We start from the raw sequence: 12,073 nt of genomic DNA, 5'->3' as shown, positions 1-12,073 counted from the left end.
GTGTCCCTAATAGGGCAAACAGAACAAATGGCAGTGAGAGGCAGGTTATGGTTTCTAGCTGAATGGGCAGACAGGCTAAGCTTTAAAGGTGCATGCAAGTAACCATCAAGAAAGCAATTGCTTTATTCGCAAACAGCACATTGTCAAGTCAATTGCTGTGATTACTTTCTAAATATAATTCCTTTACCAATGTAGTAAACGGAGAAACCTATGCAGACTGATAAACAGAAGTGAAAAATGGTAGCTCAGATGAAATCACTGAGCCAAAGGCAGGATTTGCTACTTGTGTTGAGAGGTAAATGTACCTTAATGCTTGAGGATAAGAATCAAGAAGTGTTTTCTACATGAGCCTTCTGAATGTAATGGGTATATTGGGAAAAGCAATGTGTGTAATTGGTTTTGGGCTACCTACAGAGACAGTCCAGTTCATTTTGACTAGCAAAATATTTGAATATTTAATCTTTATGAAACGTTGCTTTTAAAAAAAATACTTTTGTACAGAGGAGAAGTATTTTGTCCCAATTTATACAGTTGGCTCAGCTGTTACTATGTCCAATGGAGGAGGGGAAAATGCTGTTACTTGGGAGAATTAACTAACTGAATTTGGGCTGTGATTTATGACTTCTGACACACTTTCTGACAAAGCTGACATGGCATACGACTGAGCTGAACTGATTGATCCATTAGTAACCCAGCACTCTTGACCCAGGCAAGAGTTGATTACATGAGGAAGAAACTGAGGGGCGGCCAGTGGTTACAGCAGCCACTGACACCCCTTCCAGAGGATCCTGAGAAGAGGAGAACGTGGTCATTTACTGGATAGGTTTGTCATGTAGCACTCAGTATGTCCTGCTCCTGTTTAGCTGTTACTGCAGATGCTGCGAGGTCCCTGCTGTATCACACACTCTCACTAGGCTCCACACCGCCTGCTTGAATTTCAGTCACAGAAATGATTACTGATCTGTGCTCCCTGCTGCAGCTGAGAATTCGGTACTGCCAGGAAAAATCAGCTCTGTATTTCATTTCCATCCCCATATTTCTTTTAACATCCATTGCAAGCACCCCATTCACAGTTTAACCACACCACTGTGCTACTGGCTCCAGAGGAGGCGAGGAGCACAGAGCAGCCTCGTCATGAACAGGTGGTGGGCAGGGACCCTTACAGGAGAGAAGTGCCCTGCTTTTGGTCTGTTTTGTGACAACAGTGCGGGCATTGAGGGAGCTGCCGGAGCAGTGCAGGAGAGCTGCGGGGTGAGGCCAGGCACGACACGGCCTGTTCTCCTGAGGGATGGCACGAAGTCACTGCACAGGCCCAAACCTGCGTGCCCCTGACATCCAACTTCTTCCTGAAGACAGCAGAAGCCCTGTGAAGAGGCATGAGAAGTATTCATGTAATATTTGTATAATATAAATATTGGTATAATATTTTGTGAATATTATTATTTACTTTAATATTTGTGAAGCCCCACCTGTATTTGGAAACCTGCCCGCTGTCCCTTGGGACAAATGGTGCAGACAACCAGCAGGACCTGCACCCAAGCTGGGAGGTGCTGGTGGAGCTGTCTGGAGGTATCTATCTCTGCCTCCAGCCGTTTCCATAGCAGAACACCCCTGCAGCAGCAAGACCTGCCCGTGGGCTGCCCTTCCTACCCATGCCCACCAGGAGCTCGCCCCTGCTTCCCTACACCTCCAGGCATAGCCTGGGCTGCCTGCAGGCAGCAGCAGCGCTCCTCTGGCTGGAGCCTTGCCCTTTTTCAGAGCAGTGGTCCCTGGGACACCTTTATTCCAGAAAAGGACCCCCAAAACCATATGTATTTTGTACCAGCAACAAAACACTCATTGGAGCATAACAGCATGTTACTGCTGTTGGTCACTGCAGTGAAGTTTATCTGATGGACTGCATCTTGTGTCTGGCCATCCTGCACTCCCTGGTGGGCTTAGCCCAGGGCTCGCTGCTCCCTGAGGCTCTCCAACACAAAGCATTAGCAGGGGCTGGAGCCTCAGCAAAGCATTGACTGGGAGATGAATGGGTCTGCGTTAGCTGCTGCGATGGTACTTTACATTTTAACAGCTCTGGAGAAACTCTGACAAACATCCTGCAGATTAACTGCTCCACTGCAGGTGTTTCCTGCTGCCTCCCTACGTGCAGCATCGATCCTGGGTGCCAGCCATCATATGAAAGCACAGATTTGTGAGACAGCGCGGTGGTGGATGGAGTCGGGATGAACTACTGCCATAGCCTGGAAATTGATGTGGAGGTGGGTGGCATCTGTTAGAGGCTGTAGAATAGAAACCAAAGCAATTCTCCTGCACAGAAGTCTCCCATCCCTTCTAGGCAGCCCTTGAGGATTGGGCTTTCACCTTCCTTTGCTCCCCGCTCCACATTCCTTTCCAGGTGGCAACCAGCAGCCCCCAAACCCTGCATCAAGGTCAGGGAGAGGGAGGAGATGGGCCATCACCTACATGGTGACACTGCACTACAACACTGTTTCTGCTTCCTAGCCAGGCAAGACTCCAAGCCTGTGCTTGAGGAACAGGAATTCACGTGAGAAAGAAAGAACCCCATTTGTTGTGCTTCCCCCCTCAATAAGAGTGAGGTGTGGAGAAGAAAATACAGCAGTACTGGGGCCTGGGGTGAATGGATTCCCCAGCCACGTGCAGTGTGGGGACACCCATCACCCCTGGACTCTGTCCCTGCTCACATAAGGGAGGGGAGAATGATTTTGGGGTGTCTTGAGATGATACAATTTCAGAAAATGCAGGATGAAGGCGCCCTGACACAAAGGTCATCTAAAACTGAGGCAGAAGCAGCTTGTTTCAGGCATGGTCCCATGGCCTCTGTGGCAGTGCTTTCCTTCCTTCTCATCACTAAAGGCGGACACCAAGCCCCCCTTGGAAGCTATGAAGGAGCATAATTTGATACAGGTCCCCAAGTGAGCAGCAGCATATTTGGCTGAAATCTACCCGTGTTAAGGCCAGAGGCAAGCGTCTGGAATTGGTGGGTGAATGATCCCATCTCGTGTGGAAATTGCATTGCATGTCAGCCACTGTGCTCTGCTCTGCTGTAATGAAAAGTAATTCGACCAAACATTTTTGCACGTTATTCTTCTGTTAGAACGATCATCCCGTGCATGCCAGCTGCACCTCTCCCCCTGCAGCAGCCAGGACTGGCTGCCCACAGCAGGGCTCCTGCACTGCCAACCGCTGCGCTGCTGCAGCAGGCAATAACACACAGACCCAGGGGAGAGAGCGCGTCCTCTTCTTCAAGGTGCACGTGAGTTAGTTTGTTCTTAAGACAGAATGTATGCACACAGAAGAAACCTGAAAATGGTTCTTCCACCTGTTCCTGTTCACTCTGGGGTATGGAATTCCCTCTGTGTGTTTCTTATTTAAACTCTGGGATGAGTTAAACAAAAGCAAAGCAACTAGTAAGATGTAGCTACCTCACCATACTCTTCTCTAATGGATTAACGGATTAATGAGGGGAAGACAAAAATACGTCTCACCTAACAAAAAAAAAAAATCAAAAACAAAACAAAACAAAGCTGTAATCATGCAGATTCATCTTTTTTTTTTTTTTTAATTATACACTATCTTGTGTACATTTTGCAAAGATGCAGAATTTGGACTCTCTACTGTACAACGTTTTTTGAATTAAGGTTTATTTTTTTGCCAGACCCCTTTCGTCCATCCACCCAGCAGGAGTGCTCTCCCAAAAAAAAAGGAAGCCTATGGTGCAGAGCAATCGATCCTCACTGCATGCTGATAAGCAAGAAGCACAAAATGTACAGCATCCCTGCTCATGCAGCTGGTCTCCGTGAAACCAAAAGTTCAGGCTGATTATTATTTTGGGGGGGAATTTGCTCTTTTGGCCCAGAGAGAAAATAATTTATGGTCTAACTGGTCTGAGCACTAAATCCAAGGAACAAGGATCCAGCCAGAGATTCCTATTAAAGGGTTAGTATCCATCATAATTGGCTGATGGGGTGTTTTGAAACTTCATTAATCACTGTGCTGGCAGCAAGCAAATTAGAAACTCTGTGTTCTGCCGCTGACTTCCCATTTCACTGAGCGAGTTGAGCACAAAGCATGCGTTACTGGCATCAGCAATTTCAAAAGTGGGTGTTTCTCTGGATGTAAATGGTGCTTAATAATGTTCCACCTTTGACTGAAACTAGGGCACGCCCTGCCATGAGGTTCTCATCATCTAATTAAGCTTACTCAATCCGAACCCGGCGGTATCATGCAACGCAGGCTGGGTCTCGCTGCCAGATTAACTCTTCAGCTTGTCTCTGCAGAAAGGCCGTACTCCAGGAAAGTGGCGACGCCTGGCAGGGCCACCCTCCTGCTGCCCAGTGAGCCACCACACACCGCCCCACGGCTGCCACCTCTTGCCCCTTCCCTCTGCTCCTCCACCCAAACGCTCGTTTCGAGGAGGGAGAAGCCCAAAGGGGAACAGTTAGTGCCTCATGATCATGGACCCCATTTTAACTGATAAGGCTCTCAGCTCATCTTTACAGCTTGCGTTTCAGCTGTTATTTATGACGACAATGAAAACCACGGACCTTGCAGCATGCAGGCAGCTTCTCCAGAGATTTCCTTCCCTCTTAGTGGCTTTCTGATAGCAAATGCTCTGACACCCAAAAACTCCCATGTCCTGGCCTGCCAGGTGCAAGGGTGCTCCTGGCCACATATGAAATGAGGCAGCATGCAGCAGGCTTCACCCCTACCCTTTGTTCCTATCCCCTAAGGAGAAAAATAATTTGGAAAACAGGTGTAAGGCTGGAGAGCTGTCCCTTTTGTACGCTTGCAGTTTTAGCCACACAATCACCATAATAATGCTTCATAATTATATCTTGCATCTTTCAGCTGTACATTTCAGCCAAAGTTATGAATGTTTAATTAAACAAGCCTCACCACTAGCTTTGGGGGCAGGTCGGCACTCAGATGATATCTGTTCTTATGAGGCATTCAGAGAGCTGCAGGGACATACAATTGTGGGGAAAGCCTGCCCTGCAGAGCGGTGCAGGAGCAGCTTCTCCTTCTCCTGTACTTCTCTGCTCAAGGTGCTCCATTCCTTACAGGAGAGGCCACACTCTGCTTCCCTCGTGAAGTACCTCAGCTGCCAGACAGCACCCACCGAATGCTCTCTGGCTTGCTGGGACTCTGAGGCTCCTTGGAGCACACTGGCCATGTGTAACATAGAAGGTGCCTCCCCCATTTAAAATGCCAAACCTTCCATTCACTTTTTTTTTTTTTTTTTTTTTTTCTGTCATGCATTTGTTCATAGCATTTTTCAAGCCCCTTTGGGGACTCTAAAGGTCCCCATAAGGACTGTCTCTGCTGTCACTTTCATGTGTACTTGGTTTTTAACTTTTGAGTTAAAAGAGAGTTCTTGTTATCCTCATTTCTGCTGCCCAGGAAGGTACCACACCTTTACCCAAGGAAACTCTTTTGCTTGGCATGCTCTGCACCTCCACTGGTGCAGATGGGGCATCAGACAGTGGGCTGATATTAGGACAGCTAAGCAACATACACAGGCCTAATTTGTATCCTCTGGAGGGAGAAAAATCATGTTTGTTTTTTGGTTGTGTTTTTTTTTTGTTTTGGTTTATTTTTTCCTGCAAGTTCATGTGCATTATGAGAAAGGAGAGTTCATGTCAAATATTTGCTGGCATTTGTAATACGAAAGAGCTAATGAGCCCACTTTGCCATCTGCTCTGTAACACGAAGCAAACGAAGAGAGAGTCAGCTTGCTGATTACATGGATCACCAGGGTGTACAGGGCTCACAGGAGATGGCAGAGCTGCATTGCCTTCCCGGGCACCAGCAGAACTTCATTGCTGTGTGCTGCGCAAGTGCCCGGGGCTTTATTTACATCAGGAGTGTGCTGCATCCATTTCAGCAGAGGCCCAGCTGTGGCAGGGAAGCACCAGAGCGAAGGTTTTATTGCCAGATGATGAAAGCTAAGCTCTGGTGCCTCTTGACCCCTAGCCATGAGCTGGCAATTGTGACACCTAAAGAAACCTGCTGCAGAGAAACTAGGAACTTGCAGAGAAGAATTTTACTTACATGGGCAAACGTGCAATGCAACAGGTTCAGAGCAATGAAACAGCAGATGGCCTGCAAAAAGCACGGGTAAAAATGACAAAGTCATTAATTGCATGATTATGTGCATAATGAACAACAGAGAGAAAAAATCTTTATCTTCAAAACTGAAGTTTTATGATAGAGAGTGTGGGCAACTTGTTAGGAAAGGAATCCTACCTAACAAAGCTAAGTGACTAAGCTTCAGGGGAGGTCTCAGGGCACCTGCAGGTGGAAATGTCAGTATGGATGAACGTTCATTGCAACAACCTCAACATGAGCCCTATAATCTTCATTCTTCCTATCTCACCATTGACAGAAAATTATTTTAATCTGTCTGGGAAGTTCCACATTTTTAATTCCAAATAATCTACAACTATAAAGGTTGCTAATAAAGTATTGCTTATATATATATATATATATATATATATATATATATATATTATATAGCAATATATATATTGCTATATATATTAAATCATTTTGAACTATACAAAGTTATATTATCCTGTATGAGGCAACTAATTTATCTGCTGGACATTTATGATAAAGCAACCTTGCTAAAAACTGCCTACAGCAAGAACAGAGTTTACTTCATCTTCTCAACTCTGGTGTGTTTTGGTCACTTTATTTCTTATAGTATAACTAAAGCTATAGTGGGAAACTACTGTCTATACATTTATTCCAGTTTTGCTAAACCACAGTTTATATTGGCATAAAGTGTTTAAAGCCATCTGCAATTATTTTCAGTAAACAAGTGTCTTAAGAGGTTTAATCTGCCGTGTGTATTTAATATTGTGTGTTTAATATACTGTACTCTACTGCAATGGTTAACATGAAATCATGTTTGAATGCAGCAGCAGCAAACATTTCCTTGCCAGAGATGAAACCATGGGGAGGCACGGTGTCAGAGGAGAACTCCTGAGAGCCATGCTGTCTTATGGGGCACCCCAAAAGTACTGGCTGTGTTCTGTACTGGGACAAAGCAACCACAAGCAGCCGTGCCCCACTGCCAACTACCTGATGAGCAACAGGAGGCCTCGTAGAGGGCTGGCTGACTGTCTGGAGCACATGCCCAAGGGTGCATTGCTCTGGTCAGCAGGTGCTTGTGTCCAGGGTCCTCCCAAGGGCCTCCTGCAATGCCCAAGCCAAAATTTTTACCACTGTACCAGCAGATTTGAGATCTGCTACCACACCCAATGCTCTGCTCTTTCCAAACCTACCTTTGTACGTGCATTTCTCACATAAAGACACAGGAACAATCAAGCCCAAGAAATATAGTGGGAAGCCTTTGTGCTGACATTCTGCTTTGTGTTGTAACAACATGTGAAAAGGGCATTTTCAAGTCTTGCCCTTGTAGTCTGAACAACGATCATGCTGGACAAGGGCCAGGATCTCTACTTTTGAGGGGGATACATGTTCCTTTCTCTTTCAATGTGAGCACACGCATTTTAAGAAGGAAGATAAACCCCATCAACACATTTTGCACTTGGTGTCTTTTCAGATATTCCTGTGCCAGAGCATCTGTCATGCCTATGTTAGGTTGTAGTGTGGGGCAGGGAGTGGATCTGCAGGCCCCAACAGTGGATGCTGAGGGTGCAGTGATCACATTAGACATGCTGATACCTTTACGTTAGATTTGCCCTAGCTGAGACCCGTAGATATCAGCATTGGGAGTGCATCTTACTGCTTAGCTTCACCTGAAAGAGATCTTTTGTGCCCTGAGACCCCTTTGCAGTGAAAACCAAAGAGCAGGCCATGGCCTCGACTGGATATGTTTCACAAGCACATGCCCAACCTAAATTAAGAAATTTAGGAGGAGAATTCTGCAGATTTATGCTAATGCTAACCTGGAAATCAGGTCTAAATCAAAACCTGGACTTGCGCTCATGTCTGATTTTAATGTTCAGAGGCCTGAAACAAGGAGGCGGCATCAGAAATGTTCTGAATAGTGTTTTTAGAGTATTTGTGAAATTTACTTATCTGCAAGAAAGGTTCTGAAAAGTTATTGTTAGGACTTTTTTGTTAGGACTTTTTCAACAATTTTAGCAAAAAATATCCAGCATTAGTCTCATCTGTGGACCTACTGGAAAGACTTGCCACTTGGTGTCCCACAAGTATGAATTACTGGGCTATGAGTTTCATTCAACCACTTCATGAAGCTAGCCTGGACCTGCGTTTAGTGGGCACAGGGCTTCAGTGCCCTAACAGGACTGTCACGTACACTCTTAAAAACATTTTGGTTTCCACCAGAACATGGGGTAACTTGGCGGATTTTATGGGCCCCCAGCATTTCTCTTATCACACTCTTAATGGATTAAATATTAAGGAAGCATTTGAAATTGAATCTGCCTCATCTTAACTACTCCTATACATCTTAAGTATTCTTCAGAGTTTGCTAATGAGCTTCTGTAGCCTTAGTAAGGCCAGGATGTGCCATAATTACAAATGTCTAAATCACTCTGAGTAGTTTGTATCTTTGCATTCAAGTGGAGATACTCAAAGGCATACTGCTGCATGTAGATGAAACCACACACATTCATACTTATTTCTCAGGCTGCTCTCACTATAATGAGGGACAGAATGAACCCTGAGCCATAGAGCTGTTTTACCAGTGCAAACAGAGTGGAAACACAGATGAAATCATCTCTCACCTCCAGGTCGCTGGTGTGATTCCTTCAGAAAACAGCACTGCTGACTGAAAGTTTTCGGTCAGATACTGAGAGCTTAAGAAACCCCATGATCTCAGCACAGCTGCTAATGGAAAGCAAACCTAGCACTAACTCATGTCACTTTTGGCAGCCGCAGCAGAAAGGCCAAACTCTCAAATCAGCATGGGGGCTGCACGGCCCTCTTAGCCCAGAGGTGGCTCCACAGTGAGCAGTGCATTATCGTGGCAGGGTGGAGATTGGAAAAACTTGTAAGGCAACCTTTTCAATTGTCCCTATCCCTGGGTTAAGAGAAGGTCACTTTACATCTCAGTCTGTAGGTTCCCATTTATAGAAAATGAAAAAATATATGTATAGAAAATTATTTATTTATAGAAAGGAGAAAAAGTTGCCAAAATAGACACTTGCAGCTTTTGTCGCACATTTTAGAACAAACTTTATTCAGAAATAAAGGTTTGAACTTCCTGGGGATAGATCTGAAACTTGTTTACTTTATTCAGTCTGCATTCCAGCAGAATTTCCCAGTGACGTGACAAGGAGTTGAGCCTCTGCTAGGGCTAGGGACTCGGAAAAGTCTTCAGAGTTTTGACCCTTTCACAGTAAAGTTTGCCTTCAGAGAAGGTGCCTGAGGCACCTTCTCTTGTTCATTCTGCTGATGTGCAAAAAATACTCCTCTTCTTCAGACAAATCCATCCACATTCATTTGCTTGAAAATCAGGGCAAAAATCAAACAACCATCTCTCTGCATATCAGTGTTGTGTAGAAGGAGAGACTGGATGTTTCTGCTGCTCAAAGAAGTGTAAAGATATAAAACTACTAATTCATAATGACAAGGCAGGAATCAAGAGCATGAATTTGCAATTCCAGCCTTTCCAAAAATCTGCACAAGGTGTAGGTGGCCAGCAGCTTTCTTCAGCCGGTTGAACAGAAAGGTGAAAATGAATGTGACAACCTTTCCCTGCCAAGAGAGGGAAGGTAAGGGTTAGAGACATGCATTATTCAGCAGTGGGTTTATTTCCATGCCACACAGACACAGGCACCATCTTACTGCAAAGTTACAAAATGGAGGGCACTGGGACAGGGAAGAAAAGAACTTGCAAAGACTAGAAGAGCTAAATCTGCAGAGTTAGGGAAGGAGGTAGGATGGAAGTGAATGTCTAAGAAATCAAACAAGAGGTTTTTGAGGACCAGCATGAAGAAGGACTGATCTTTTACATGTGTACAGCTCAAGGCCTTTGATGGTGGCTAAAACACAAGCCACAGAATAGCTTTGGGTCTGAAAGATTTTTTTTAGAACTTACAAGGGTCCTTTCTAAAGTATAATCACCGATACCTAATAAGGCTGCAGCTTTGACTTGGTAAGGATTCTTGTCTTTTTCTTAGCAATCTGTTTCTATTAAGCCTGTGAAAATTTAATATTTTAATCCTCACCATTCTGTTAAATGTGTTTGAAACTGGCCAATCAGTTCAAGTCTGTAATGACACACACATATACACACGAAACAAGGCTCAACCTAAGTCTTGTTTACAAAGAAAATGAAGCTAAAAAACCTTCAGGATGTGGAAAAAAAAAAAAAAAAAGAGAATTTTAAGTTATGAAGGTTTTTGGTTTTCCTGTTGGGACATTGGACTGGAGAAATCTTTGCCATGCCCTGAGCCACACCAGCTTTGTGGTTATTTCATTCTTTGGCCCAGCACAGCCTTCACTCCTGCAGCAGTTCCCATCATGTGGCTGAAAACGTGCAGCTGAGTTTATTTAGGTTTCATACCTTAGATGAAGGCCTTTTGCATTTTAAGAGGGAGAGACCTCATCTGTATGTGAAGCCAGGAAAGTAAAGGGGTTGCTTAATGGCTAACCTGTTTGATCAATGTGAGCTGTACCATGAGCACATTGTTTGGGGAACTCTTGTGGAGGGAATGCTGCAAACAACTTCTAAAAGACTGTGCTTTAATGTGGGTTAAGTCCTCTGTACGAGGGAGGGGCTGGTATTCATGGGTGAGCCTGTAATGAAATGTGCTGTCTGATGCTGGCCTTGTTGAAGGCCAATTCAGAAGATGAATAACTTTTGTTAAAGTGAATGGCGATGTAATTGCTTCCTGAGGAAAAGTGTTTGTGTGGGTGGTGGGGAGGGAGGAGGTGATGATCTCAAATAGGGCAAGTAAATGGTAGCTACACTCTGTTGTCCAATCCGACAGGCTTGCACTGAAATTAAGAAACAGCCTGATTGGGCTGATTCCTGCAGTTTCCCAGCAGTCAGAGGCAATGTGTTACAGTAAGCAAGCAGTCTCCAAACACAGTGGTTAGTGCCTAGTGCTTCAGCACCCAGAGCCCCTGCAGCTGCATTGGGGCAGGGTGAGGAGCAGGGCATGCCTTCTCGGGGAGCGGATTAGTAGGGCTTACGCGGCTTTGCCGTTCATCTACATGACAGGTACACGGTGCCCATTGACTCATCTGAGAGAAGCGTTAGCAATAGGTGGCAGGCGGTGCAGCAACACCAGGCCACGCCACGGGTGGGTGCCTTCTCGTCTGTGTAGTGCCCTGGTGACCCCGGGGAGGAGGAACCAGCCACTAGTGGGCTTTCCGTGTTGGTTTTCGGTGTTGACTCAGACTGGAGGAGTTAAGAGTCATAGTAGCTGCTTCACACTTCAACAGGCCTTTGTTTCTTGTTAGTACATGGATAAGCAGGGCACTCGGTAGAAAGAGGGTATTTACTGGGGTCTTTTCTCAGCTATAGTTGAAGAAATGGATCTGAACAAGTGATCTTTGTCTAGCAGTTCAGAAGAGGCTGAAAATGATGAATTCAAGGCGCCTGCATGCTCTGCTGGTGGCTCTCATATAAATCACCTGACCAGCCTCTATAAAAGCATTATGCTTGCCTCTGCCTTGTGTAGACATCATGCCTTAGGGCTTCACTGCTGGAAGAGTGTGCGCTTTCCTCATGCAAGCAAAGTTTTGGCCTTAAATCCCACACATATATATAGATATATATTGTGCTTTCTGACAGGGAAATACATTCCTGGCCTCCGGCACCCAGGGGTACCAAGGAGCTGACAGGGTGACTCAGCCCATGAGATACTCAACCAGAAAGCCCAGCTGGGCCTGGCACATTTGATAAAGTGTGCAGGATTCCTGCCTGTCACAGCGGTATTTCTTTTGGACTGCTTTCTTCTCTGCCCGTCTGGGAAAAGTGCTAAAGAAATAGGCCTCAAGCAGAGTCCGGCTCATGTGAACTTTGTCTGGCAGCTCTGATAACCGTGCTCACTCACACACAGAAAGCCTGTCTCTGCATGTTGCACACTCATTTCCACCACAGCCA

At 45.3% G+C, this 12,073-nt stretch overlaps 1 long non-coding RNA gene across 1 annotated transcript in view; it reads right to left on the bottom strand.

Annotated features, from left to right (window-relative positions):
- Window positions 1-9,178: 9,178 nt before the first annotated feature.
- LOC140002167 (uncharacterized) overlaps window positions 9,179-12,073 on the bottom strand; it is a 34,391-nt gene continuing 31,496 nt past the window's right edge. The window contains exon 4 of the long non-coding RNA XR_011808298.1: window positions 9,179-9,714. This is a non-coding gene — a long non-coding RNA (uncharacterized lncRNA). The remainder of the gene's footprint in view (window positions 9,715-12,073) is intronic.

Source organism: Anas platyrhynchos, chromosome 3 (genome assembly GCF_047663525.1).
Source record: "Anas platyrhynchos isolate ZD024472 breed Pekin duck chromosome 3, IASCAAS_PekinDuck_T2T, whole genome shotgun sequence".
NCBI lineage: Eukaryota > Metazoa > Chordata > Aves > Anseriformes > Anatidae > Anas > Anas platyrhynchos.
The sequence above is the reverse complement of the archived record's forward strand: the minus strand, read 5'-3'. Positions and strand labels throughout refer to the sequence as shown.